Source organism: Haliotis rubra, unplaced genomic scaffold, assembly GCF_003918875.1.
Source record: "Haliotis rubra isolate DU_JTF1 unplaced genomic scaffold, ASM391887v1 Scf436, whole genome shotgun sequence".
In the NCBI taxonomy this organism is placed as follows: domain Eukaryota; kingdom Metazoa; phylum Mollusca; class Gastropoda; order Lepetellida; family Haliotidae; genus Haliotis; species Haliotis rubra.
In genome coordinates, this window is record NW_025767120.1 from 798098 (window position 1) to 823745 (window position 25648).

Here is a 25648-nt window from a genome sequence, read left to right on the forward strand (position 1 = left end):
ACAGACGTCATCTCTTGTGGGAGAGAATGTTGACATGTGTGTATTTAAAATTTATACGAATCAAACAAAATGCATTCTTCAAATCAAATAATGGAAAATACATATATACCGTAGGCCTACCTCATGACATAATTGTGGGATAATTAGTTGTTTATATTTCTGGTAATTATGTCATCATTTTTGTATGTGTCTGTAGATTTATGTCTATTTTCATTATGTAGTGTAGTCTGTTCTCAGAGAGAATATTGACTTGTATATGTTTCACAAATTACACACATCAAAGTAGATTCATTCCTGTCTTTTTAATGATGGAACAGTACATGTAAATAATGTTCATAATGACAGAATAAATCGCATAAATCATCATAGTCATGTCAAACATTATACACTCAGGGGCAAAAGAAACGATACCATCTTATTGAGGCTAATTAATGAAAGATGACAAAAGATAAACAGAAAATCAATGTTGTTATTTGAAGACAAATAAGTGAGGAGCATGAAAAATCAAATTTATTCATCAAGGCCACTCATTGTTTGAGATAATTGAAAAAAAAACACGATACTATTCATATGTCCTGTATTCGATCACTCCAGTATGATGAGATAAGTCAATGTCAGTGACACAGGGACACTCCTGTGAGTCAATATCGAGTGTGGTCACCACAGGCATCGATGCAGGCTCTAACACGACGTCGAACACTTGAGGTCAGACATCTGATCACGTGAGGAGGTATCCTGTTCCACTCCTCCCTCAAAGCCTGGATGAGGGTTTGGCTGTTCACTGGGGCGACCTGTCTGGCACGAATCTGTCTCATAAGATGGTCCCACAAATGCTCAATGAGTGAAAGGTCCGGAGAGCGTGATGGCCATGGCAGGACAACAACGTTGTTGGCGTTGAGAAAGCCTTGAACACGTTGACCTGTGTGACATGGAGCGTTGTCCTGTTGAAATACGGTTCTTGGATTCTGTTGTAGGAAGGGTAGAACAACTGGCCGAAGGCCTTGGTTGATATAACGCTGCCCATTCAAATTCCCATCGATAACAACCAGATCCGTCTTTCTGTCACCACATATCCCTCCCACACCATATCGCCATCACCGCCAAACGGCTCAACCTCCTGCACGCAGCAACGGGACGTCCGCTCTCCTCTGCGTCGATGCGCTCGTGTGTCCTACCGTCAGGTCTGTTGAGGAGGTATCTGCTATCATCAGTAAATAAGACTCTGTCCCATTGTCTGCGCTGCCAACCTTGAACGATATGTGCCCATCTCACGTCGACGTCGATGGAGGCGCCTCAGTGCTACACCACGGTAGGGTCTGTAGGCTCGGATACCATGCTGACGAAGTCTCCTGGACACCGTCCTTCAGCTGATACGATGACACAGCGCAGTCGATGCTGATGACGTCACAGTGAGGAATCGGTTGCGCAAATGCAGGAGTTACGCAAGTTACGCCAGTCTTCAGCTGGGGTCGTGACCCGAGGTCTGCCACCCTCGGCCTGTCCTGTGTCCTGCCTGTCTGTCTGTAACGGGTCATCAGCCTGGTTATTGTAAGTCGGCTACAACCGAAGATCCTGGCGACGTGATTGTGGGTAGTGCCAAGCTGGATCATGCCGATTGCCCTTTCTCTCTTCTTTCGATAATCTCGGCATGGTCGCAAATGTAAGCGTAAAATGTAGATGTCCATAAACATTTTCACGTGCTTTTATACCGAATATTTGTCACGTGTGTCATGTGTGCATGTGCACGAAACTTTCGTGAATAAGTTCACCTTTCTGGATTCTTGCCTTGCACGTGCATCGCTGTTTCATTGAGTCAGTTTTGTTGAGTTCGGCTGAATGTTTCTGAACATAAATACTCAAAATATCAAAGTCCAAACACAAATTATAATTTCAAAAAGTTTGGTATCGTTTCTTTGCCCCTACAATGAGTGAAGCCCATTTCTGGTGTCCCCGCCGTGATATTGCTGGACTATTGCTAAAAGCGGCGTAAAACCAAACTCAGTCAGTCAGTCAGTCTTTTGCCCCTGAGTGTACATTTCCTTTTTCAGATTGAACACAGGCAAGCCATCCATCCAGTCAACTGCTCCAGTTCAGATGTTGTCAGATACTGACAAAGCACAAAACAAGTCCACCGACTTCATGATCAACACATCTGCACAGACTGATGAAAGATGTATGTATAGATGGAGATTCAGTTTTCATTTATTCCCTCTGGTTGCTTTCTTTAGGTAGGATACAGCATGATCTCTGTAAAACTCGGCTAGTTTCTTTAACATTGACTGCATGAAAACAATATCTGGCGTTATTCTCTCCACATGCATGTCCAGTTGAGTGAACACAATAAATTCACAAAACCTGCACCCAGTAACCATCAACTGACCTTGTACTTGTGCGTAGTGATGGTGAGATCTTTCAAAGAAATTACACCATTTTCCTTTTAAGGAAAAGTCTAACGATTCACAAGCAATGTCAATGGTCATGTTGCGCTGGAGTAGGACATTTGATCTCAACTATCCCACTTTCACCATTGTCACAAATCTTGCCATCAGGCGTTGCTCCCAAAAATGAAAACTCATTGTTCACAACAAACCCGCCATCATGAAAATGTCTGTCTGGATATTTCTGATGGTACCTTGCCCTTTGCGTCTTTTTTCGTTATGTTTCTTCCCATATTCCAGTGATGGTGCTTTTAACATTTCTTTTAGAGAAAATAGAGTTCAGGAAGCAATGATTTGGTATTTTTCTTCTGAGCAAAACCTTTCCAAAACTTGATGCAGTTACACGTTTCCTATGTTCATCAAAACCAGAGTTCATTTGACTGACTCTGTGTTTTCATTTCAAGAGATTTGGGATCCCTACAGATTGTATCTTCATCATGTAGATGAGCAAATTCCTGGGTAAGCTTCACTGGTGGTGGCAAGATAACACTGGTGTTCCCACATATGTCTGTAGTTGGTGTTGCATTCTTGATATGTTTGATCTGAAATAATAAATAAATAATTTCAAATATTTTGTCATTTCAGGGATATCACCAATGGACATACTAGCTCTGGCAGCAGAAAAACATGATTTGGAGCAACAATTACAAGACAAGTCAAGAGAAATAAGAGAGCTGAACATCAAAGTAGCATCACAAGAGAAGACAATTGAGGAATTACAGAGAGAGCTTCAACAATCAGCATTATTTTCTATAGATGTTGTGATCACCAGGGGTAAAAAAATCAAAAACTTATTCAAACACTATACAGGTGTTACATATGTGAGATTTCTCACACTACTATCATTTCTGCTACCCCAAGGAGAGGACATTGATTATTCATCAGGGAGGAAAGACATCAAGAGACTTAAACCTCAGGATGCATTATTGCTTACTCTCTGTCGGTTAAGGTGTGGGTTGGACTTAAGAATATTGCAGTTCGATTTGGACTAAGTCCTCAGTCAGCAGACATTATTTTCAACACATGGCTTGATGTTTTATATTTCGAGCTGGGACAGATTCCAATATGGCCACACAGGGATGATAAAATAAAACATATGCCTAAAACATATCGCAGAGACTATCCAACAACATTGATTATCATTGATGGGACAGAAGTCAAAACACAGACCCCCATGTGCTGTAAGTTTGCAAAGTCAAGTCTACAGTGATTACAAGTCCTCTTCTACTCTTAAGGGTTTGATTGGATGTGATCCAAATGGAAGCTTAATGTTTGTTTCAGAACTATTTACTGGTTCAATATCTGATAAAGCAATCACTGAACAGTCTGGGTTTTATGATGTCATTAAGTCAATGAAAGAAATTGACACACATTAATGACGGTGATGGCATCATGGTTGACAAAGGTTTTTCTATCAAAAAAAGTTGAAAACTAGGTTTGAAACTGAATATACCTCCAAAAGGAAAGACTGGAAAACAATTCAACATGGGTGAAAATTCATGAACAGATAAAGTGGCAAAGCACAGAGTTCATATTGAGAGACTTATTAACAAGGTGAAACAGTATAAATTATTGTCAAATTGTGTTCCAACATCTCTATTCTCCAGGATAAACAAGATTTGGTCTGTTTGTTGCCACCTGACATTATTTCAGGATGTTTTGGTGAAGTAATCACTACTGTAATTGTGCATGAAATTAATGTTGTTGAATGGAGTCAAGCTACTACTGTATACAGCAACTCTTAATAAAACAAAATTTCAACCTCTTCTGAAATGTTTTTAAATTAGTTGCACCTCTTAGATATAGATATATACCTGGTAAGATAGTGCTTGATCCAATTGGCACATCTCCCATAGGAGTTTTCACCAAAGGGAAATCATTTTGTGCTGTTCTATGCAGGAGTGGTGTGCCCTGTAGAGTTTGAAGACTTGCAACATGTCAACCCTTGGTAGCCGGAAACACACAGATATACATACATTCAGTGGCTATATAAAAAATCATCTTATAGTTGTGTTTGTAATATGAATTACACTTATCATTAAAAAATGTAGATTTTCTATCATGAATAGATATTAATTTTTTTTATATTCTGTATTTAGGTTTCATATGGGCAATTATCATTCTTAACTTGTGATCAAGTAAAAATGTGCAAGTGTTTCATAGATATCTTGATGACAATATTAGTTGAATTATCAATTTCAGCAAAATGTCTGATGAAATAAGAATAAAACTATACTTGTAATTCATGTCGGCGTGGTATTGTATCGGCTTCCGCTTGCGTTGCTCAGTTGGTCTAGCAACCACAACCTGGCTGATAGGCACTGGCAAGATTTTGTCTCCCCTTGGCTTGTTCCATTGTTGTGGCATGGATGTGGAACTCAAATCAGATGGAATTTCTTTGAAGTTGTTGAGCTTGAATCCCTGCAATGTCTTTATCAGACCTATTATATGGGAACACTTCCCACTTAGAGTAGTCAGTAGTCCGGACTATTCGCAATCCGGACGAATTTGCTGAGAAACGCAACCGTCCGGATTAACGAGGCTTCACTCTACTTTGTTTACTTGATTCTCAGTAGACTGGGACTAATAGATAAATAATTCCTTGATCATACAAATGTTCTAAGGGGCCGTTCATAATTTATGGCTAGGGGTGATCATGATTTTTTTATGGAGAAGCATGTACAATGTGAATGCCCCTCCCAAAATTTATGTACAAAGTGACCCCTTCATGTCATGTCCAAAATCAATGACACCCACCCCCTCCCATAATTTTGGAAGCATACACTTGAATATATTAGGTACACAATTGCTTCCCACCCCTCCTTCGATGTAAATATGGCTTCTGCGCATGTCTGTAGCTAAACTTCCGGGGACCCGTAAAGTGCAGTCTACCCCCTTTCCATGCTCTTAGTTGATATTTGATCAGCAATCGGTAAAAAGACACAGAAAAGTTTTCAGGAATGCATGCGAGAAAATTGCTTTGCTTGGCGGCAGCCATTTTGTTAGAAAGCGTGGGTGCCTCCTGCAACAGTATCGAAGGGGCGTGGCTTTGCGAAGATGCGCGGATCCATGATTGGAGCGCTCACAGAAGACCAATGGCCGGAGTTATTGGCTCCTGACTGCCCCAAAAGCGCCCATATTTGCTGCAATTGCTCTCTTATCGGCTCATTAACATTATGTGGGTTAGGTAATGCGTGATCCGTTTGGTTGGAGTCGGTCACGGTGGAAGTCAAAATGCCTGACGGTATGGACACAAAATTATTATTACGAGGAACGTAATGAAACTCACCATTTGCTGATGCATCCATGGTGATTGGTACTCCATTCACCTCCCTCGGTGTTCCAGTTGTGCCCCCGTGGTCGCTTCGACCCTCTTACCAAACGATGGTTGATAGCTGCTCGGCGTTTTGGTGGCATGCTTGTCGGCGGTTGAATCCAAGGACTTCAGTGATTTATCGATCAGATTATTAGCGAGGAAGAAAGACAGCCGTACGAATCAAGGACTTGAATTTTGAACCAAAATTATATAAGTATTTGCAGCGGAGGAGATACGGAAAGCGAAAGAGAAACGGTACGAGTATGCCAGCTTTTCATAATATACACTACGAAGTGATGCGTAAAGAATTACTGTTAGATTGATGACGTAATGCACGAGGTGTTACGCATGAGTGACGTAATTTTCAGGAGCTGCGCGTGCAGCTCCACTGATGCGCGAAATCAAAATGTAAACATAAGATAGCATACCTGCAAAAACATTTAGTAACTAGTACTAAATGCCAATAATTTAATTTTCTTTATTCCCCGTTCTTTTAAAAAGAAACTATTTACTGTATTATTACATACATAAAACACTGCAAAATGGCCAGGCTTGCCGATATTTAGGTACAACTTACTATATTTTTACACATATTAGCATAATTATTCAACTATAAAATCAAAAATCCAATACCATTCACATCATATATATTTCTGGTTCTATTTGTGGGCATACACATATATTGTCTAAAGGAATAATTAGCTATATTTTAAAAATATCATTAGATATTGCAAGAAAGTCATATTTCAAGTTGAGCAGTAACCATTTCTGGGAATGAATGAATCATTATGAATAAAAATGAATGAAAAACACCTGACACCTAAATTCAGCATCCACGACCAGGAACATTAATTGGTCGCTCACTTATTTTAAGCTAGTAGAGTAATTACAGTAAAGCGTATGAAAATGAATTCTATTTCGTTTTCAGTTTCACGTTTCTACATTTTCTGCGCTGCTATATTTAGCTATTATGGCGGACATCGACTATGGAGCGCTGCCATTGGCATTTTTGAGGCGTGTTCAGAACCGCGAGCGCCCGCGCGATTGCCTCCCGCGAGCGCTCGCATCGGCCCTGAACGGACGCGAGCGCTTGGTTACAATAAGCCATTCGTGACCAACTCGTGTTGTTCCGGGACAAGCCGAATAGCTTCTTTATTATATTCTTAAGGGTGAAATACTGTAAATATTGGTGAAAATAAAAATGGTATTGTCATTTTCACTGAGTAGAATATCACTTTTGCCTGGAACTACGAAACGCGAACTACGAAATAGATGTCTCGATCATTTATAAACAATGATCAAAATATAATAAATTGAATATTTTGTTAATGTTGTCAATGGTTACGCAACTCGTGAACATATCAACTTTTTCAGACCACTCGATGACATATACATGTTATTTGACAGCATTAACAAAATATTCTCCATGTCTTCTTTTTGGTGGTTACGGAAAGGGGCGAGTGGTGACGACTGACATTAAACATGATCGCCATCTTGGTTCGCTTGGCGAGGCAGCTGTGAGAATGGTTCGCGTGCGCGCGCGGGCGCTCGAGCGGGCACAGGCGTTCAGGATCGAGCGCTCGCTAGCGTTCGCGGGCACTCGCGGTTCTGAACACGCCTCTGTTTGTGCACTCCGATCGCGCACGTAATCCCCGATACAGCGCGAGCAATGTAATCGTCGAAATCACCAGAACATCAAATTCAGCCTCGCTTTGATATATATTATATCGTTGTGAAGAATGTCTAAGAGAGTTTGCACCTAATTAATTGTATGTTACATAAAAGGATAATTAGGCTATCAAGAGCGAGCAATCTGTGTTCAAAGCAGAGTTCAGTAAGGCGGGTAATGACGCTATTACGTTCGGTTTTCGATCGTAAACGTATGCACAAGCCAATGGCCCTTATCGTTGTTAATTTTTTCCATGTTATTTCTGAAAGATATTTTATTAATTTAACATTGCAGCTAATTTTCAATTTTTTAAACTATGACAATTTTGCTCGTTTAAGTCGTTGGAAAGTTGCGTCGATTTTGTATACCACGGAAATGGGGAATCGAAATAATTTCGAAATTAGTTTCTGATCCACTTGACTGCGGGATAGTTACTGGCTGTCCTAGTGTTTGTATGTTATAAAAACTATTTCTTACAAGAAATGACAGACGCATTCTTGTTTATTAACACTGACTAAACTAAATGTTAAATGACCATCTTCTGGGTTGTCGGATTGTTGTTTGTCCACTATTACCGCATGTTTTCAAGTGCTATACTGAAGCAGAGACGATATAATAAAAATATTTATTATATGGTCTCTCTTATTAAAGAGTACTGTGTTTACTCTGTGTATTCTTAAATTTTCCCCAGACAAATTAATTGATCGGTTTTGGATAGATGTATTTCCCTTCTAGACAAGAGCCAGAAATAAACGTGTGGCCCACGCTATATAACGGGGCGTTGGCGATGACTAGTCCTCGGCTATGAGTTGTCACTGTATAGACCATTCTTAGCTAATATGCATGACCTCGAGGTCAAATCGAAAGCGAGGCTTAAATAGGTTGACCAAACCTTGAAGATGGCGACCTCTGAAAGGGAAAGATTACTGCTGTGTGCCTTTGCGTTGGAGTGATGCCCGTAAGGATTTTACGGTATCTTTTCACCATATTCCCAAGAATAAGATCAGTAGAAGGCAGTGGTTGACGAAAATACGGAGAGATCCTGGAAAATGATTCATAGTAAGTACAAAATAATTACGACACATGGCATAGTCTAGATCTGCCGTGTAATGTACAAACTGTTCACTATGCAAGGTTTTAATATCAGGGCACATGTACAATGTGAATGTCACACACACACACACACATTCAAACCCCTGCCCCACCCCCACCCCCACCCCACACACACACACACACATTGTCATGTTCAAAATCAGTGATCACCCCTAGTTCATATGTACACAATTGACCCCTCCCCTGCCTCCCAAAACAAACTGGGAGAAACCCCAACCCCACAAACACCGCACCTAAAATCATCATCACCCCCTAGTCATAACTTATGAACGGTCCAATATATTAAAAAAAATTAAGCATATGGACATATGCAGACACTCTTGTCATGATGGCAAGGGAATTTTATTTGCAAATATTCTGTGTCCGTGAAATTAGATTGGCTGCAAATCAAAGTAACATTTCAAGTACATATACATTTTGTATATGCAGGACATACACATGCTGTTAAAAATCTTAAATATGTATCTACTTTCAAAATTACTACATACTGACCAGTACTTCAGGGATACAGGACATATTACTGGACAATCTAATTACACCAACTGAAATATATTTAGTGTTTAAATATCCATTTCAGATGCTGCTTATTAAGAGTCAGAGAGCATGTCACCAGCTCAGGAACCTCCCATAAGGAATCTACCACAGTCACCATCTCAGATACAGTAAGAATGTCAGATCGTATTAAGTTAATTTTGCCAACTGACATGGTTTTAAAAGAATTTAATACAACTGAACTTTGACCTATATGCTATGTTATTTACATTTAAAAATATTGATTGCCCATACTGTCTAAAAAATATGAAATGATGTTAGCCTCTATTCCTTGATGTATATTTGTAATTCCAGAGATATATTTATTGTTTGTGTGGTCGAAGAGATAATACTGATGCTTTACAATGCTTATATTACAGTGAAGCAGAGAGTGATACAGCAGCCACTGACCCCAGTCCTACATAGAACAACTCCAGCAAAACTTACATGAACAGGGGGAGGCAACTCAAAGGAAAAGGTTGACAAAATAGAAAAATTGAACAGAAAAACTTGAACTTGAAAAGTTTGGAGTTTGTAAACTCATGTATGATGATAAGAATTGATTGAAAATTGAATGAAATTGTTTGGTGCTTTTTGTGTTTTGTAAATGATGGATGAAAAAGAGACAGCTGTAATACATACACATTGATGGATTTAACTGAATAATAGAAAGGTCTTTCATAATGGCATAGTTGTAGATGTAACTCATTTGCTGCTGTTTAATTAATAATTGATGAAAAGAATGTATTTCATCCTGTTTGAAAAGAGTTAGTTGGGAATCAGAAAAAACATCATTCATAGGTAAGAGATTATGATAAATGTATAAGGGAGAAAACTCCGAAGATAAATTATGAATTGATGTCAGACTAATCTAAAAGGATACTTCTATCAACATTAATATTGCACCCAATATATTTTCAATTTGCATCCTCTGAAAATTTTATTGTTATTCATCAGTATTACAGTTGGAAGCTATTGTGAATGTGTCTATTGTTATTGGACTTTTAAGACACCATTTCAAAATAAATTATTATTAACTGCACTCCAGGTGTTCGTTATTTATTTGGGTTAATTGTTTGCTGTAGTGTGAATCCTGTTATGTTAATCTGATAATATGTTCTTCTTAAAAATGTCTTCAGTAACAGTGGTACAGAATAAATACACCTGATCTACAATAAATTAATTTTATGGTATAGTAACACAGTATTGAAAATTGGTTCAAATATTCCCCATGCAGGTACCACTTGTCCATTTAGGTAAATTAATTATTCACCTGCAAATCAGTCTTGAAAAAGCTTGAAAAAATAATCCAGTTTTGCCTTGCACATTGTGTCCCACCAGAGACCATATAACAGATATGGTCTCTGGTCCCATATGTTGATTGAAATAAATAGTTTCTACATGATGATGTGGCGATTCGTTTTTCCTCTGCGATTGTAACATGCAGCTACGCGCACATTGCCATCACCACTAGTCCTGTACAACTGTAAATAAAAATGCGTGAATAAATGCAATATCTATAAAACAGGAGTCGATAGGACAAAACATTTTAAACAGAAAAAAATACCAAACAAATAATTTCATCACATGATTAATTTAAACAAATTTGTTTGGTCCAGATCAACTCAGGGAGAGCTATCTTGATCTACATATTACTTATAATCTCGATTATCCAGCTCAAGAATTAACAACACTACTCCCATGTGGAAGTGGATGATTTGAATCAGGTCAGGAAATACGTTGAGTCTTTTGCTTTGTTCATATGTTGATAAAGTAAACGTAATTGACTTCCCTTGGTAATATTTCCACTATTGTGACTTTAGAGTAGCTTCCTTCATAAATGCTGCGCAAAGTGGTAAACGTTACCTAGATATCTAGGTCATATGACTTATCGTGATGTGTCGTGATGTACAGTCATTATTCACCCTTCAATCCGTGGATATGCTACAGAAACATTTGTTGTAGCCCTTTCCCATTTCTCTGCGATTTCCCTGAACTACTGGACGGTTTCCTGTAATGTACCGTTCAAGGAAATTTGAAACCAGGAAGTATACATTGAGATTTGTCGTCATTATGCGATTGTGTCCTTGCCCCATTTAGCCTCGTTTTGGTACAGATATGAATATTCATGAGGCCTCATTAAGAATGGTCTATGGCCACTTGCTATACCACAGTGTATGGCCACAGTCTATCACAATATATATATGTAGAGTGAGGTGATCAATGATTGGTGATGATTTACATAAAATATTGATCTAATTGCTTTTGCAGGAAGGAGATATAAACAATGTCGAGGTTTGACACCAATATATAAGTGACATCGTTTGAAACCGTGTTGATTAGGGTTTTTCATGATTTTCATGGTACAGTATTCCATAGTGAAAATGGCGTGGTCTCAGTTTAGTAAATCTTGGACCAAATAAAGTTGTTACAATTCTTTGTGAAATGATATTTCGGTGAAACCGAATACATCGTGATCTAAAACTGAAGAATCTGGTTACAATGCTCGCAACGAAATCGTACTGCAGCTGCAACTGTTCCGCGAGTAAGGCTTGAATCATGTAGCTAGTTACAATAGATGTGTAATAAATCAATTCCAGTTTGGATTCTGGGCTAGAAACGCTCGCCAGTAATCCATGTTTGTTGTAAATGGGCAGAGGTATTTCCAATCCGACGTCATACATGATGGCGTTAAATATACACACGTCGACCCACCAAAACTTGAGGCAATTACATAGTATGTTTCCAGCTTTTAGACTAACTAGATCTACTTTATATGCTTTATGGAAAACGGTTCAATTTATAACTTGTGATAATGCGGAACATTGTTATTTTCATTGCAGCAAGGGCGAATATGAGACAAGCATTCCAGGATATACAAACACATGATGGATTTATGGAGGAATACATCAAATAATCCAGGAGCTGTGAATTATGTAAGTGCAGCTGTTAAATACCATTGTCTATAAACATGTTGATATATTTTGGGCTTTTTATTGCAAGATTTGATTTGTACTTGTACCCAGCCTCTGACCAGTAAGTGATATTCTGTGCTTGCTACATCTTTGGTATTCAGCATGATTCTGGATATTACCATATCAATCATTACATTCCAATTGTGTGTTCATGTCCACCAAACACGTGTCTGTACAAACGTGGTAGAAGACTTAGTCTCCTGGTTAGTGCCACTTGGTTTGAGTAAATATCACATTTCAAGGCAATTCCTGCTTAAGATTATTGAAAGTTTTCTTTATTTCAGAAATATGGATGACTGCAAAAGCAAAGAAGAAGATAATGAAACAAACTGAAAAAGTGTACACGTTTCCAGAATTATTAATAAAATTAAGTTGCTAAAAGTCGGCCATTCTTTCATCTGTTTTGGTGTCCTTGTAAAGATTAACTATATATGTCCATAGGGACATGCGTCGCTAGAAACAGAGTTAGAAAGACATATAGGTGTATAGACCCAACCCTATTATATAGTAAATTGGGTTGGAGTCTAGACATCTATCTGCCTTTCTAAGGCTGTTTCTATGTGAGACATCGCCCCTTATGTATATGTCTTAACCATTTGCCACAGACATATTCTGGTACATTGTTCACTGTTAGTGTTCTACGTTTTGTTCCAGTAGTTTACGTTTTAAACAAAAACCACCTAATTGTTATCAGGCCTATTCTATATGTTTGAAAAGTTAAAACTATATGTTCAAAGGAAATGTTATTAAAACGTTTCCAGAACCATACAAAATCACATCTATAAAACGTTTTCAGAAAACCTTTATGGAATATATTCACTAAATGTTGAGAAAACATTGCTGAAACGTTTCTGGAACCATACAAAATCACGAATAAACATTTTTTTTTAAAACATTTCCAAACATCTCTCGAAAAACATATTTCAGGAAAACATTATGAAAACTTATAGTTAAACGTTTTTTGAAAATGTTTTCTAAACATTTCTGGAACCATACAAAAATCACGTGAATCAAACATTTTTAAAAATGTTTCTGGAACATTTCACGAAATGTTGGGGATATTTTAAAACATTTTCGTTAGCTCGGACTTTTAGATAAAATATGTGTGTTGCGTGCGGTCAAATCGCTTTAGCTATATTTAGATTGAGATCATGTGATCTAGGGGTAAGTCACATGACTGTAAAAAGGGGAGATAACTTGGGAACAAGAGGCACGCAGTGTGGGTCGTGTGTTGCAATACGGTTTTCAATCGGCAACAGCAGAAGTAGCAGAAAACAGTGTACACAGATAAAACACAGAATAAAAGTTTGCTGTGTTGGAACCGTGGGAGTTGTTAATCGATACAGACATTTGCAGCGGTGTCAAAGTTGAAAAACCTGGGCAGCGAGCGTGAAGACTACACACGCAGTTTGACAGCGGACGTGGTGTTCAGCTAAGTTTGATGTTTCGTATTTTAACTTCGGATATTATAATGACAGTTGATTATTTTGAATGAAGAAAAGGATATTGCTGTGGAATATTGACTTAAAGTAACCTTTTAGTGAATTGTTGAATATCCTCTGTATCTGCACATTTCGCGCGTGAATTTCGTTCCTTTGACCGGAAGTGACGGCAAGAGGTTTGTTTACAAAGTGGCAAGCACGTTTCCAGTTTACATTCGCCTCGCCGCGCACAAGTTTGAACAGTTTTATGCAGACATTTTGAATTGGACATTGACATATTTTGTGAATAACTGTATTGTTGACTGAAAATTCGTGTCAATATGTCGTCTAAAGGTGCATATGCTCTACCAGAAAGGAACATTGAATGTAAGGAAGACGATATGTCAATCAGATCAAGGACTTTGTCAGAGAAAGGAGGTTTGTATAAAATACAAAAGATTGAAGGAAGAGAAGTGTAGACTTTGTTGGAATGTAACAAAAGAAAAGAGCATTATTGAAGATTTGCTGAAGAGTAATGTTGAAGTGTCAGATATCCAGGAACATTATGATAGATGGAAGGATAAATACAGTGCTTTTCTTCAGTCATATGATTCATATTGTGATATGCTTACACCAGAAGTTGTTGACGCAGATGTTCAGTCATGGTTTGCTAAAAAAGACAGTAGGTTTAAGGCTGATATGGAGGTGTGGACTGAAGACAATTCACAGAGCCTTGCGAAAGGTTGAGAAGGCTAGTGTAGCAAGTAGCGTTCAGTCAAAGAACTCGGAAAGCAAGAAATCTTCAGGTCAGGGTTCAAAAGATTCAGTTAGGAGTAGTGTTTCATCTGCAAGGATGAAGATGGTAGCCAAGCTGGCAGAGTTAAAGGCACGTTCACAGTGTCTTCAGCAGAGACATGCCTTGGAGGAGGAAGAACAGTATCTAAAACAGAAGAAAGAAAAGTTAGAGATGGAGACAGAATTGGCAGTTGCTAATGCTCAGGTAGAAGCACTTGAGGAATTGGAGATTACAGACAGTGTGAGTAAAATGAATTGCAACGAACAGTTGAACATGTTTAAGAGTGGTAAATCTATTCCTCCATCAGTACTATGTCCCACTAGCCAGACTTAGTGTACCGAATGTGCCTCAGACACAAGTGTTTGAAGATGTTCCACAAGAATACAGAAAATGCCACCATGAAGATGGTCATTGAGAATCAGCGATTAGCTACATTACCAGAGCGTAAAGTTCCTGTATTCAGAGGAGATCCTTTGGATTTAAGATATCCATCATGGCATTTGAACATTGCATAGAGAAAGTAAGACAGACAGCTTCAAAGATAGACTTTTATTATCTGGAACAATATACAAGTGGAATGCCAGGGAATTGGTGCGTAGCCGTATTCACATGGAGCCTGAGCAAGACTGGCAATGAGAGCTAAACAACAGCGGCTTCAGACCAAGTTTGGAAATAAGTTTAAAGTAGCAGCAGCATACACAGAGAAAGCTCTTACAATGGCCAGCATATAAAAAAGCTGAAGACAGTGATGAACTGAACAGATATTCATTGTATCTGCTTGAGGTTACAACAGTATGGCAGACATTGAGCATTTGAGGGAGCTAGAACACCCCCAAAACATGAGAAAGTATCATTTCAAGTTGCCGTACAAGATTCGGGACAGATGGCGTAGTCTTGTGTTCACTAAATCAGGAGAAAAAGGACAAAAAAAGTAGCTTTCCAAGATTTAGTTACCTTTGTTGAAGAACAGGCACAGATATTAGCAGATCCATTGTACGGTAGCATTGAGGATGGGAGACAAGTGCCCCCACGAGTTAAGAGACAAGACAAGATGAAAGGAACCAGGAGGCAGTAACTTTGCAACTAACATCAAAACACCAGACAGAACAATTGTTGACAAGATGAAACATAGAGACATCCAAGTGCCTAGTCGACAGTGGATAAATACAGCAGTGTGTTCCTCTTGTGGGGAACAGCAGGTTTTGAATTTGTGTAAGAAACTGCGGAATAAGCTTATATCCTGAAAAGCTTGACTTTCTCAAATCAAAATCTTTGTGCTTTGGATGTTTCATCCCAAGGGCATTTGAGTAAACATTGTACTAACAGACTGAAATGCAATGTGTGTGAACGCATGCATGCAACTGTTTTGTATTCTCAGTTTTATGACAAAGAACCAGTATTTCATTCACCAAGGTTAATGCTAAAGACACCTAAAACAGATGTGAAGGTTGCTTGCTTAATAATTGTGTGAAGGCATGTGTGAAGGTGTATCTTATGGTTGTGGTAGTGGAACAAGTGGCTACCTTGCCCATTGTATCTGTCAGGGGATTTTGGAGAAATAGTGATAGGTGTTATGTAAACCTATGCATTCTTGATTATGGAAGCTCTGCTTCATTTTGGTGCTGGAAAGCCTGGATGAGATTTAGGTATAGAGTGGCAGGAAACCCTCAGGGGATTATGTTGCAAACTATGAGTCAGAAAAAAAGTCAGTACAGTGCTACACAGCGACAGGGGTTGGTAGTGACAGATTTGAAGGGTGACAACTGTGTGAAGTTACCTAAACTAATAACTATATGACTCAGAAAAAAAGATTCCAGTCACCAGGAAATGATGCATTCGATTGGAAAGCTTTGAGTAAGTGGTCTTACTTAGAGGGCCAGTTATACTGCCACAGATTTATGCTAAAGTACAGCCGTTGATAGTAGCCAATGCCCCACTTGCCCCAGGAACCATGGCAGATGATAAACTCTCAGCAAAGTGGGACTCACGCAGTAATTTTAATTCCGCTGGCGTGGCTGTCAGTGGTGAATGTGGCAACATTGATTGGTGTCCGACAAGAGTATCAGTGAACAGAATTGGTGTGATGGAAAATTTAGGAGAAACAGTTAGTCAGCCAGTACAACCATGATTTCAGTGAAAGACTTATGGTATTTACCAAGCCTTGAGATGTCTTAAGAATGACAAACTCTTTATGGACATTATGAACTCTGTTGTGTACTGACCTGACCTTCTAAATGAAAACAGATAAGATATCGTAGGTCTGCATAGTTTAATCGCACGGTTCGAAGTGTGAGTACATCTGCCAAGGTTATTACGTCACTATGTGACGCATTAACACCATGTTCACGCGCTCATACGCGCGGATGTAGTACGAATAACACAACATTTCCCCTTACAAAGAATACCTGAGGGAAACCCACTGAATAAATAAACAGTTCCTATAAGTAAAGCTAAAACTTCTAAACATAAACAAACTATCTGAACTATCATTAACAGATGAACTACTACCAAATAAACACTTTGAGTTTGTGTATTTCATTTGGCTTACTTCTTTAACTAGAAAGGTAAAACTTTAACAGGAGATAAAAATTCGACGACCATTCAGCTAATATTTAGAGTCCACTTTGTTAGATGTTCCCTAAGCGCAGATTCAGTCTATCTGAGGACGGATTGTCCTGCTTTGAGTGTCTAGGAGTGGGCTGGAAGCACTGGCTCAAAGTGAGCTTGTCTCACCACATGAGACACTAGCATGATTAGTCTCCTCGTCGGTGCTGCACACCTCTCTGGTAAATCTGGGGTTCAATTTGAAGGCTAATATTGTGTTCCTCTCTGATCGCAACTGGTCGATGTGTCTGCGACACTGCCCGTTACCCACATCGACATCATAATGTCTCTCACCATGCTGAGCAGTAACTCTGTCCTGGTACCCATTTATCTTCACCACGATAGTCTCACCCACACTTTACTCGTCCACTTATCTGGTCTCTGTCATATTACCACTTTGACTCAACAACTTTGTTGACATAACAGATTGAATATCCGGTTTTAGCAAGTAAATCCAGTCTTGTTCTCAGTTCGTCCCAAGAATAACTTGGCTGGTGTCTCATTTGTGACACAGTGCGGAGCAGCTCTTGTATGCTAACAGGAACTGAGCAACTTTCTTTTCAACATTTCCATCACTATTTTCAGATGCTCCTCATGGATCAAGCTTAAAGGATTGTACTGCAATCTTTCAGCCTGACCATTCGTCGCTGGATGGTACGGAGCAGACAAAACATGCTTGACTCCATTACTCTTCAGGAATGCCTCAAACTCATTTGAAAACAAATTGTGGCCCATTATCAGTTACTAACTGATGTGGCAACCCAAACAGGGCAAACAATTTTCACTTCCTTCACTGTAGCTGCTGAAGTTGTAGACTTCATGATTATTATTTCTGGGCCACTGGAATATGCATCCGTTATCAATAGGAACATATGATCTATAAAGGCCAGCAAAGTCCATATGAATACGATGCCAAGGACGTGATGGCCATGACCACGGCCGCACTGGTGCAGAGACGATGGATTTGCCTGATTACTTTGACATGTTGAGCATGTCTCTGGCGATACCCTCAATATCGCTGTCAATACCAGGCCACCAAATGTAGCTTCTACCAGTTGGTGACTTTTCATCTTCACTACACCAAAATGGCCTTCCATGTGTAGTTCTTGTAATACATGTTCTTCATCTTCATTGAAATGACAACTCTCATTCCCCTACATCACGCAACCCATATGCACAGACAGTTCATTTCCTCCTGTGTAAAATAAATGTTTCATTAGAGCATTATCTTCATAAAGCTCTTTGGGACCATCCATTCATCACTGCTGTGTACACTTCAGACAACAGTGCATCACGTCTTGTTTCCTCAAGTTCCTCACGTCAGCGCAAGACAGGGCAGCTGCTCAAATTGGCTGTTATAGAACAGCGCTACCTCATCATGAAAATTCCCTCATTTTGTAATGTGGTAATTCAAAGGCAACCTAGACAAGACATCCGCATTGGCATGCTTCTCTGACGCCTGTACTCACAATGTAGTCATATGCACTCAGTATTAGCGCCCATCTCTTGCATGCGAGCAGCAGTGATTGCCGGCATCTGGCTTACCAGCTCCGAATAGAGCTGTCAAAGGCCCGTGATCAGTTATCAGTGTGAAGTGCCTGCTATACAGGTATTGGTGAAAGGCGTTTTACACCAAATATAATACCCAATGCTTCGATCAATTTGAGAATAGCTTCTTTTCAGCTGCAGACAAAGTTCTTGATGCAAATGCAATAGGTCTCTCAATCCATCACTCATCACATGTGACAACACCGCCCCAACACCTTTCATATGAAGAGGCGTCTCATGCTAGCCGTAATGGACGTGAAGGATCATAATGACACAGAACCTCAGAACTGGCTATCATAGCTTTGCATTTGTTAAATGCTGCCTCACACTGAAGAGACCAAACCACTTTCTGTCCTTCCTCAACAGGTTATTCTAAGGTGAAGAACTGTTGACAAGTTTCTCATGAAGCGCCCATAGTAGTTCACTGCACCCAAAAAGGAACGAAGTTGAGATACATTTTTCCGGTCTTGGTGCATCTTGTACAGCTTGTACTTTTGTCCTGACTTGTATGCAAGCCATTTCTGTCAATCACGTGTCCTAAGTACTTCACAGAGTCAACAAAAATGTACATTTTGCTTTTTGACTCTCAAACCATAGTCCTGCAATCTCTTTAACACCTGTTCGAGGTTTCTGAAGTGTTCCTTATCATTTGCACCTGTCACCAAAATATCATCTTGGTGGACACAACACTTTATCAAGTCCTTGCAACACTTGGTCCATGGCTGCCTGAAATATCGCTGGAGCTGAGGCGATACCAAATGCTAGTCTTTTGTATCTGAACAACCCCTTCGGTGTGTTGATTGTTAGGTACTTGGACAATCAGCATCAACTTCCATTTGTTGATTTAGAAATTTAGGTCTATTTTAGAAAACTTCTGTCCCTCCTGCAAGTGTGGCAAACAGATCTTCAATTTTGTGTAGTGGGTACTTGTTAATGTTAAGTACTGGATTCACTGTGGATTTGAAATCCCCACATATCCTTACACTTGAATCACTTTTGATCACTGGCACTATAGGAGTTGCCTCCAGTCACTGTGATCAACTTTGACTAACACGACCATTTTTCTCCATCCTATCTATTTCCTCATTTACCCTCTCTTGTAGAGCATAGGGCACTGGTCTTGCCTTCATGAATCTTGGAGACATGCCATCCTTTACAGATAAGTGATGAGCTCTGATATCCTTAATTGTACCTATCTGATCTGAGAAAACATCACAGTATTTCACCAATAATTCTTGAATTTGTGTATCACTCTTTGTCTTCCTTGCAATAGTGAATCTCATCACCCAAACGTTTCCAGTCAATTTCGACAAATGGTAGCCATGATCTTCCGAGCAGGGTGGTCCTCCCCTTCACAACGTGTAAATCAAGTTCATGTACATCTTTGCCATTTGTAACGTCAACTTTCATTATTCCAAAATCAAGAACATGCTGACCTGTAAGTCTTCATAAGTATTTCCGGCTTTCGTAATTCGCATCCTTTAAACTTCTCTTCAAAGGTGCTTCCTCGTTGATGATCGAGTGCCTCGACCGGTATCCAACTCGAATTGCATATCACTGCTGTTGACATTAACAGTCACCCAAATAACATCGGCACTGTTTTCTTGCAAAGCATACATATGACTCAAAACAATCCGGGTAAGGTCATCAGGATACAGTTCACTGTCATTTTCTGTGTCAATTGCCTTCACACGAGAAGTCCTTTGGAATTGTTTACATCGCCATGTTTGCTCATCCACGTCACTTCCGGAAGATGAAGGCCGTGAACTTGAACCTGGGTCATGACTCGACCTTCTGACCTCTACACACTGACTGCAAATGCCCTCGCTTGTGACAGTTCAAACACACGGTGTCTTTTTTATGCTTACAAGCGTTTGCGAGATGAAAAATGCTTCCACATCGGAAATACCATTTACTGCCAGAGTTTTTAGGTTTGCTGTTAAAAACATATACATCCGAAGCAGTACTTCCCTTCAAACTGTCAGAGCCTCTGCTTAGTTCCTCGCAATCCTTCGCTGCTAACTCCATAGAATTTGCGATAGCAAGTGCACGATCAAGAGTCAGGTCATTTTCTGCAAGTAATTTCCTTTGAATTGAAGTAGATCTTAATCCAAGCACTAACTGATCACGTAAACGTTCATTCAAAGTGTCTTCAAACTGGCAATTCCGAGTAAGTCCTCTCAAAACCACAGAATATTGCGAAATAGTCTCACCGTCAGCTTGCATTCTCTTGTGAAATCGGTATCTCTCTTCTGCTATCACGAGCGGGGCTGGTGTGAAATGATTCTGTAACAGGGTTACCAATTCACCAAGAGTCCGGTCTTGTGGTCTTGCCGGCACGGTCAACGACTTCAGCACTGCATAAGTCTTACTTCCAATCATGGACAAAAATCCTGACACACGACGAGCAACAATGACTTCATTAGCATCAAAGAATAACTGCACTCTTTCGGCATATGATGCCCAATCCTCCTTGTTTTCTTCAAAAATCCCAACTTCGCCAATGACGCCCGCCATATTGAAATATCACTGAACAATTAACCACGTTTTCCAATGTCAAACTTCAACTTTCACTGCTAACGATGAAATATTCATTAGCAAATGTAATTAGCACTTCCAATATAGGTAGAATTCCGTAATCCTCGTCGCCACTGTTGTGTACTGACTCCGACCTTCTAAATGAAACAGATAAGATATCGTAGGTCTGCATAGTTTAATCGCACGGTTCGAAGTGAGGTACATCTGCCATAGGTTATTACGTCACTATGTGACGTAATCACACTTCACGTGCTCACGCGCTCATACGCGTGGATGTAGTTGACATAACACAACAAACTTAGCTGAGCTTGTTGATGGACATTATGAAATCCCTTTGCCATTTAAGTCATCATCTGAACCTTTACCCAGCAACAGAGCACATGCAGAATACAGGGCAGAGCAGTTAAAGAAGAAGTTTCTGCGAAGTGAATCATTTCACAAGGACTATACAGCATTCATGAATGATTTGTTGAAGAAGGGCTATGCACAGAAAGTACTGACAGATGACAGTCATCATACAGAGAAGACATGGTATGTACCACACCACGGTATTTATCATCCTCAAAACCAGGCAACATTCGTGTGGTTTATGATTGTTCTGCACGCTATCAGGAACTTTGTAGCTCCAGTTATCTTACCAGCTAAACAATTATTGCAGGACTTAGCCAGGATAAAATGTGGTTGGGATGATGAAATTCCAGACAAGTATCTCTCGTGCTGGAAGAAATGGCTTGCAGAATTGCCACAACTGGAGTACACTTCATTTGACAGATGCATGAAGCCAAAAAATTTGGAAGGGTTGTTATTTCACAGCTTCACCATTTCTGTGATGCGAGTGAAACTGGGTATGGAGTAGTGACCTATTTGAGACTTGTCAGTGAAACAGGAGACATTCATTGTTCATTTATATTGAGCAAGTCCAAAGTAGCCCCTCTCTCAAGCAAATAACCTTTCCACGGATGGGGTTAACTGCAGCTACAGTGGCAATTCGAGTTGACAATCTGCTCAAAAAGAGAACTGGAGATTGCTATTGATGACAGTTTTATTGGACAGACAGTATGTCTGTAATAAGATACATTGAAAATGTCAACTCAAGATTTCACACTTTGCAGCAAACAGACTTTCAGTTATCCATGACGGCTCATCTCCACAGCAGTGGCACTATGTTGACTCGAAGCTAAACCCAGCTGATGATGCTTCACGGGGACTCTCAGTGAAAGATTTCATGAAGAGTGACCGATCGAAAAATGGTCCTGAATTCTTGTGGCATCAGCAAGATGAATGGCCAGTGGTCGTTGTGAACCGTGAGATTCCAGGCGACGATTCAGAAGTGAAATCGAAAACTGTAAATACAGTAAAAATCACAGAAGCTAGCGACACAGTTATGAAATTGTTTCATCATTTCTCACAGTGGTACAGACTGAAAAGTGCAGTGGCATGGATTTTACGAGTGAGGAGACACTTGAGGGACAAAGTCAAGGGGAACAATACAGATCTGCAACAGAAGGGTTCAGACATTGAATTAACATTGCAGGACATGGTTGATGCAGAGACTTCAATTGTTCAGTTTGTACAGAGACTTACATTTGCACATGAAATTAACATCATTGAGAACTCTAAGGCTTGACTTTGTAAGTCAAGTAAGCTATACAAGCTTGATCCCATTGTAGAAGATAACCTGTTGAAGGTTGGTGGGCGGCTTGACAGAGCATGCATGTCTGAACATACCAAACATCCAGTGGATACTGCCTAAGGACAGCAATATTTCAGAGATGATAGTTAGGAATATCCACGAATCTTCAGGACATGTTGGCAGAAATCATGTATTGTACAAGTTACTCAGTAAGTACTGGATTCTTGAGCTACCTCTTTAATCAAGAGAGTGATTCACAGATGTGTTACATGTAGAAGACATCATGCTGGTGTTCTGGAACAGAAGATGGCTGATCTTCCCAGAGATCGTGTTACCCCAAATGATCCTCCATTTACATTTGTAGGAGCGGATTATTTTGGTCCCTTTGAAGTTAAGCGTGGTCGTGCCTTGGTCAAAAGGTATGGAGTAATTTTCACCTGTTTGACTACACGTGCAGTTCATATCGAGGTTGCGCACTCGCTTGATACCAGTTCATGTGTCAATGCCTTGAGAAGATTTGTAGCAAGGTGAGGTCAGATTCAGCAAATCAGGTCAGATAATGGTATCTTCGGGAGGCAATCAAGCATTGGAATCAATCTACCATTAAGAGAAGTATGATACAGAAGAATGTTGAGTGGATATTCAATCCCCCTACTGGATCACATCATGGCGGAATCTGGGAACGACAGATACGTAGTGTCCGGAAGATACTTTTTTCAGTTCTCAAGGATCAGCCTGTAGGTGATGAGGAATTACACACAGTGCTGTGTGAAGTAGAAGCCATAGTTAACAGTCGGCCAATTTCAAGAGTTTCGGATGATCCAAGTGATTTAGATGCGTTGACACCAAATCACCTGCTATTGTTAAAAGGTAAGCCGAACCTACCTCCTGGTATATTTTCTGAGAGCGATGCGTACCCACGTCGTCGATGGAGACAAATCCAATGCTTAGCAGATCTCTCTTGGAAGAGGTGGTCTCGAGAGTATCTTACATCGTTACAGGTACGACCAAAGTGGTCAACGCCCGCCGCAATATTCATGTTGGAGATGTAATTCTCATCGTCGATGAAGTAGCACCTAGAAATTCATGGCCTTTTGCAAAATTGAGAAAGTTTATCCTGATCACAAAGGGTTTGTGCGCAGTGTTGAAGTCAAAACAAAGTCAGGTGTTTTGAACAGACCAATTTCAAAGTTGTGTTTACTGCTTGAAGGTGAATGTTGACAATATCAGTTTTCAGTTCTAATGCTGAGCTAGTGTAGGAAGTGTACATTTGATAATTTACTTAACCAGTGGATATTTTAGGTTTATTATGCAACCATAATGTGTGTATGAGTGTGTGTATGGAAGCGATTCACATTCTCAGAGCTATTTGATGCAGTTATAAAGTTATGTTCAGTTTAAATGTATAAGTTCATGTGAAACTGAATATGTTTCAGATCATTTGACGCAGAGTATATTAGTATTGTAATTGTTACTTGTAACAATTAAGGGGCCGGAATGTTGCGGTCAAATGCTTTAGCTATATTTAGATTGAGATCATGTGATCTAGGGTAAGTCACATGACTGTAAAAAGGGGAGATAACTTGGGAACAGAAGCATGCAATGTTGTACAGTTTCAGTGTGGAGTTCAGTGTTGCAATACGGTTTTTCAACCGGCAACAGCAGAAGTAGCAGAAAACAGTGTGCACAGATAAAACACAGAATAAAAAGTTTGCTGTGTTGGAACCGTGGGAGTTGTTAATCGATACAGACATTTGCAGCGGTGACAATGTGCTTGTGAAATTATCATTTACATTTTAAAGCAAAGCACCAGGTGGCAAATAAGTTTCTTTTTACTACATTCCCTGATTATTCATAATTATTTTACAAATTCTTTACAAAACTAACATATAGTTATTCCTTTCTTTAGGAAATACCAACAACACAGCATGAAGGACGTGGCCGAGCTGTAACAACATTTGAAGCCTTCTTATTAGTCCTTGTACGACTCCATCGTGGTCTTGATGTAGAACACATGAGTGATATTTTGGTGTAGCTCCTGGTACAGTCAGCCGTTATTTCAAGATATGGGTAGATTTCTTGTATAAAGAACTTTCCTTCCTTATAAAATGGCCAAATCAGGGTCAAGTAAGACATGGTCTTCCTAAAGCTTTTAAACACTTCAAAAAGACAGTTGGTATAATAGACTGCACTGAGTTTTTTTGTGCAATGACCATCTCTTCCTTCGTCTCAAAGGATTACATGGTCTCAATATAAAAGTCACAATACATTCAAGGCACTAGTTGCTATATCCCCATTTGGAGCATTTACCTTTGTGTCAGACTTATGGTCAGGGTCTGCATCTGATCGCAGATTAGTTCAGCATTCTGGATGCCTTGACCATGTCAAGTATGGGGATGATATAATGGCTGACCGTGTTTTTTTTATCAGGGACCTGCTCGCTTTGAGAGGTGTGACCCTCAATATCCCACCATTTTCACATGGCCGACAACTTTGTAGCTTTACTGTTACGAAGACCAGGCGTATTGCCAGTGCTCGCATTCATGTTGAAGGGCTATTGGCCGTCTGAAGAATTTTAAATTTCTACAAGGTGTCCTACCTTTGAAATCAATTAAGCTCATAAATCAAAGTGTCCAGCTGTGTGCACAGCTTTGTAAGACTCTGGTTAATTAAGGATGGTGTCTATAAGTTGTAGTACTTTGTACTTGAGCTTTTTGTAAGAATCATATTGTATTTGTTTTCAGCATTCCCTAAAACTATACCTGGACTTCCGTAAAGTTGTCATCTGGAAGGATGTTTCCTGTTCTAACAACAGCAAAATCATGTTGTGTATTAATTTTAGCAGTAACTGAAACATATATGTGTACCCCCACAACCCCCAACAACAACAGAACACTGTAGATGAAAAGGTCACATGTATTAATTTTTAAAGGTCACATGCAACGTAAAACACAACTTTGCAGATTCTGATACCTTCGGTATGGACATACCGAAACAAAGCGTCAAAATGCAAATTCAACTTATAAAGTTGAAAAATAACGCGATGAAAAAAAACGCGCGAAATCG

At 39.6% G+C, this 25648-nt stretch overlaps 1 pseudogene; it reads left to right on the forward strand.

Annotated features, from left to right (window-relative positions):
• The first annotated feature begins 1429 nt into the window (after positions 1-1429).
• LOC124289205 lies at positions 1430-4109 on the forward strand (annotated as a pseudogene).
• The last annotated feature ends 21539 nt before the right edge of the window (positions 4110-25648 follow it).